The following is a 6,000-nucleotide window of genomic DNA, read 5'->3' as shown; positions in this document are numbered from 1 at the left end:
TGGAGCCCGTTTCAGACACTCTGGTCGATGTCAAGCAGCGGAAAATGAACAAGAAAAGAGAAAGATGAATCTGAATCCAGTAAATTGCTGCATTAAATCCAGAGTTTCAAGGTAGTGCTGGAGTATGACAACACTTTGCATACAACACATGAGTAAATACTTTTCACTGTATTTTTATATACATGTGACAAATCTAATTAGCAAACAATGATATGAGTTGGTTATAGAGCACCAACTGTACTAATAATGTGAATCAAAGAAACCCTGAGTCCTTATCTGACATTTAATTACATCAGAATATTAAGAAGGCTAATTGTACATTACCCTTCATTGTAAGAAAGTTTGATTAGAGGAATAGCAAAGTCTTGTTTCAGTTATATCGAACCTAGATTAGATTGCACTTGAAGTACTGTGTGCAGTTTTGGTCGATTTACCATAGGAAGGATATTATTGAGTGCCATGAAGATTCAGAAGACTTGCTTCTAGGATGTCCTATGGAAAGAAGTTTGACAAACTGGGTTATATTCTCTACAGTTTTGAAGAATAAGGGGTGATCTCATTGAAAACTACAAAATGGATCTGTTCTGACTTAGCTGATCTCAAGCAGTACCAATGTAGGAGCATGACGCACAACCTCAGGCACTGCAATAGGTGACAGAAGATGGATGGAAAACATCGATTCAGGTAAAATGTTGGTGGATGGGTTGTCTAGAACCAGAGGACACAATTTCAAAATAAAGAGCAAGCCACTTAGGAATGAGATGAGAAAAAATATTTAGTTGTAAATATTTAGAATTCTGTACCTGAGAGAGCTGAGGAAGCTCAATCATTGAGTATGTTTAATGTAGTGATTGGCAGGTTTCTACATACCAATAACGTAAAGGGGTTATGAGAATAGAGTGAGAAAAGAGCATTGACATGATCATATTGAATTGTTCAAAAGTTTGAAGGCCTATTTTGCTCCCATGGTCCCATTAATGGATTGAGGTGCAAGAGTATGCTAGTATAGTAGTTGATGCTACCAGCAAAGTTAATCATCTGATAGCAAATTCTGCTCAATCAAAGAAAATTCACATTGCAAACAAATCTCCATGATCACAACTCTCACAATCTCTCTCTCATATTAGTCTAAGAAAATCATGGCTCTAGAAATACTGAAAATGTAATCATTAATTCAACTCATACACACAAAAGCCACTTGCAAGTATCTCAAAATCAAAACTCTAAAATAAATGATAATAATATGTAAATCCTTACATCATAATTGGTATCAATAAGGCATGAATGACATGATTAGCTCTAATTATTTTTAAAGATGTTAAACTAGCTAAATTTTGCACTAAAGACTATAAGCATTTTGAAAAATTAGAGTATTTATAACTGAGTTTATTCAGTGATTAACTTAATGTGACTGGAACAGCACTGACTACAGTTGCGTTCTGTTCTGACTTAGCTGATCTCAAGCAGTACCAATGTAGGAGCATGACGCACAGCCTCAGGCACTGCAATAGGTGACAGAAGAAATTGAAAAATTTCTGTTGTTATTGTTTCTGATTGTACTCTAATGACTTCCACCAGCACCAATCCTCTTTCTCCTTGTTGAAAAGTTTCTGGTAAACAACCATCTCCTGAAGACAGTCTGGCACTGCTGTGATGCTTCCCATTGTGAAAGCAGGGGTTCCTAAATACCAAAACTCAAGTAGAACTGATTCCTGCTTGGCTGGTGTGCTTACAGAATTGTCCTATAACAAAGAGCCTCTCCCAGAAGAAAAGAAGCAAACGAGAGAAAATCTATTATAAAACTGAAAAAAGGTTTGCCAGTATTGCTGACATTTTTGCTAACACATTGGCAAAATTCATATCTCTGAAATAAATGAGACAGATCATAGTAGTCAAACTCTACATACACCACCCCCATACATTTACATATTGACTGATTTTATGCCCGAAACATCGATACTCCTGCTCCTTGGATGCTGCCTGACATGCTGCATTTTCCAGCAACACGTTTTTCAGCTCTGATTTTTAAGGTTTGTTAACATCTGTTTCAATCATTCTCTGGCACAATTTTGGTACTGTGTTCTTGTAGTTAAGTAGTCACTCGATGAGCAAATTCCTGACCTGGTCTCGGCAGCTCCCAGAGTGTTCCATTTATGTCTGGTATGAATACCACTAGTGTGCTTCACATTCTGCCTGTTCACATTCTCCCTGCACCTGTTTACACAAAATCTGGAATTAACATATGTCAGCAAAGACATTCAGATCTCACAGATGCTTGTAAGAATTGCAAGCGGCAATCAGACCTCTGCAAAGACCCAATTGCTTCTGCTATGTCTTCAGTGCACTGATTAAAGTCTCGAGGGTCATTTCAACTCATTGCAAAAGTGTATGATGTCAGGTAATAAATAAGCTGTCTTATTGGCATTTCTCCTGAATTTTATCTGCAATAAAGTTAATGCAACTTAGGAGAGTTATAAAATGGATTGATTTATGTCATTACCACATCATGCTAAATTAAGCAATGTTTAAATTTGTATGGTCAGTTATAACCAATTAAACTACCAAACAAACAGCAATATTTTAATCATTTTAGTCACAATCTTATATTCCATATTGATTAAAAATTCTAACAAGCTATTACCATTTTATTTGTAAGATTTGTGTAGAGCAAAACTGCTTATGAACCAAAGCTAGAACTTCACAAATGTGCAAAGACATGGAAAAGCACAGAAGGAGATTGTGCACCCTAATATTTACACTTTGGAATTTAATTAAATTATGTTGGGTGAGGAGGATAAGGGTTGGCAGAAAAACAATGTGTTACAATTGAAATATTCAATCAGGAAGAGTAGAAATAAGGGATAGTATTGCATATCCATTATTTTGAAAGAATCATATTTCACAAAATATAAAATGTTACAGCACAAAAATGGGTTGCTCAATCTATTTAGGCAACATCATGTATTTATTTCTATGAATCATCTTCTCTAATTTCACAATCCCACTCACTTCCCATACTAGTTAATATCCTTCTTCCTCAAAAAACTAATTTTTCTTATAAAGATCTTACTTTTGTGATTTTCTCTTGTGATATGTTTCTCATCAAATAATAGCAGAGTTTTATCACTGTTGACCTTATTGTAACTTTTCATAATTTGAATAACTATCAGGGCACTATTAACCTGCGCAGTTTTTTTCACCGGTTGTGAACATCCAAATCAAGAATGTGTTCCTTTGGAAAATCTTGGCAGTGAAAATCCTCACACAGGTTAAATATTTCTCAAATTAAATTGAGTTTTCAGATATATATACCATCTGTATTATGATGCATGTAATGTGATTTTCTTCCAGTCATAGAAATATAACAACACCAGGTCCACTAGCTGGATCAGTAACTTATGAGCTATCGAGTTACAGTTACCAGAATGTGAACATGATGGGCAATAACCTAATGAAAGGTTATTCCCGAAAAGTCAACTTTCTTGTTTCTCAGATGCTGCCTGACCTGCTGTACTTTTTCCAATGTCACACTTTATCGACTCTGACTTCTCTAGCATTTGCAATCCTCACTATCTCCTAGATAATAAAGATTTGATCAAACTGAGCTGATGTAGAATTTATTGCTTAATTCTTATACAATCACTACGCCTCAAAAAGTTGTATTTCATTGGCTAAAAAATGTTTTGATTCCTTCTGAGACCATGAAAGACACCATACAATGCAAGCTCTCACTGTGAATGTCTCCAGTTCTGTATTGGGTTGCCATGTAGATTGACTTTGCTATAACTGACATATTGCAAGGTTACATCCAAGTTAACTTCAAAGTGATGCACTTTTTCCTCCATTCCCCACCAGAAATGAATGACCATCTGTTTTTTAAACAACTGACATTTTAGGTCGTGGATTGGGTTTACAGTGAGTTGGGTTTTCAGGAGAAGCCAGTAGCTTATGAACCTAGAAATACAGACAGCATGTCATGAGTGACCTTTTAATCCAGTCACTCTAGAAACATTTCACTACATGGTTTCCTGACCTGGTAGCTTAAAATAGTGTGTTCATGACTCACATATTTGAATTTTAACTCAATATTAAAGCATTCCAAACATTTTGTTATCCATTCACGTGAAGTGGTTGTTGCTGGCTGGGCTAACATTTATTGCCCACCCCTTAGTGGGCGGCACGGTGGCACAGTGGTTAGCACTGCTGCCTCACAGCGCCTGTAGACCCGGGTTCAATTCCCGACTCAGGCGACTGACTGTGTGGAGTTTGCACGTTCTCCCCGTGTCTGCGTGGGTTTCCTCCGGGTGCTCCGGTTTCCTCCCACAGTCCAAAGATGTGCGTGTCAGGTGAATTGGCCAAGCTAAATTGCCCGTAGTGTTAGGTAAGGGGTAAATGTAGGGGTATGGGTGGGTTGTGCGTCGGTGTGGACTTGTTGGGCCGAAGGGCCTGTTTCCACACTGTAAGTCTAATCTAATCTAAATGCCCTTGAGAAGATGGCGTGAGCTGCCATCATGAGCAGCTGCAGTACATTTGCATCTACACTATCATTAGGGAGGGAGTTCCAGGATTTTGAACCAGTGTCACTGAAACTATGGTGATATTTATAAGTCTAGATGGTGTGAGGCTTTGAGCAGAACTTGAAGATGGTGGTGTATTCAAGTATCTGTTGCCCTTGTCCTTTTGCTGAAAATGGGTTTGAAAGGTATTAGCTTTGGAACCTGGTGAACTTCTGCAGTGCATCTCGTACATTGTACACACTGCAGTTAATGGTGTTAGTGGTGAAGAGAATGTTTTTTTTGGATGTAGTGTCAATTAGGCTACTTTGTTCTGGATGGTATCAATTTAGAACAATAGAAGTGTAGAAATGATACAATACAGAAGGTCAATGCCCTTACTAAACCCATCTTCCTGCACATGGCTCTAGCCGTTCAGCTTATAGCACTTATGGTTCAGATCCAGGCTCTTTTTAAGTATTTAGCGTTTCTGCCTGCCCCACCAATTCATACAGCACATTCCAGGCACCACCACCTCTGCGTAAAAGAAAATTTTCCTCACATCCCCTCTAATCTTTCTGGCACTTAACTTGAATCTATAAACCTGTATTTTTTAAAATCTCTGCCAAAGGAAATGGGTTCTTCCTGTTTATTCTATCTCTACCCTTGACAATTTTGTATACCTGAATCATGTTGTCCCTCAGCCTTCTCTGTTCCAGGGGGAGAAAATCCAACCTCTCCAAGCGCTCCTCATAGCCACAATTCCCAGCCCTGGCAACATTCTAGCAAATCTTCTCTGCACTCTTTCCAGAGCAATAATGTGGTGACCAGAAATATACACAATTCTCCAGTTGTGACCTCACCAGTGTCTGTTCATCATTGTATCTCTATTTTTGTACTCTATACCTCTGACAGCATTCGATATGCCTTCCTTGAGATTAGATTCCCTACAGTGTGGAAACAGGCCCTTTGGCCCAACAAGTCCACACCGACCCTCAGAAGAGTAACCCACCCAGTCCCATCTCCCTCTGGCTAATGCACCTGACACTATGGGCAATTTAGCATGGCCAATTCACCTGAGCTGCACATTTTCGGACCTGTGGGAGGAAACCGGAGCACCTGGAGGAAACCCACGCAGACATGGGGAGAATGTGCAAACTCCACACAGACAGTCACCCAAGGCTGGAATCGAACCTGGGACCCTGGTGCTGTGAGGTCCACTGTGCCACCCTTCTTTACAACCTTATGTACCTATACTGTTACCTTTAGGGACATGTGCACTTGCAATCCAAGATCTCTCACTTCATCTACCCTTCTCAGTATACTTCTGTTTATTGTGTATTCACTTTTACTGTTTTACCTCCCTAAAGGCATCACCTCGCACTTATTGGAGTTGACCTAAATCTGTCACTTTCCTGCCCAATCTACCAATCTATCTGTATCATTTTGGAGTTACAGCTATACTTTATGCTAGCCACAACAAACCAATTTTTGTGTTATTTGCAAA

Source organism: Hemiscyllium ocellatum, chromosome 6 (assembly GCF_020745735.1).
Source record: "Hemiscyllium ocellatum isolate sHemOce1 chromosome 6, sHemOce1.pat.X.cur, whole genome shotgun sequence".
Lineage (NCBI taxonomy): Eukaryota > Metazoa > Chordata > Chondrichthyes > Orectolobiformes > Hemiscylliidae > Hemiscyllium > Hemiscyllium ocellatum.
Note: the sequence above shows the minus strand (reverse complement) of the source record.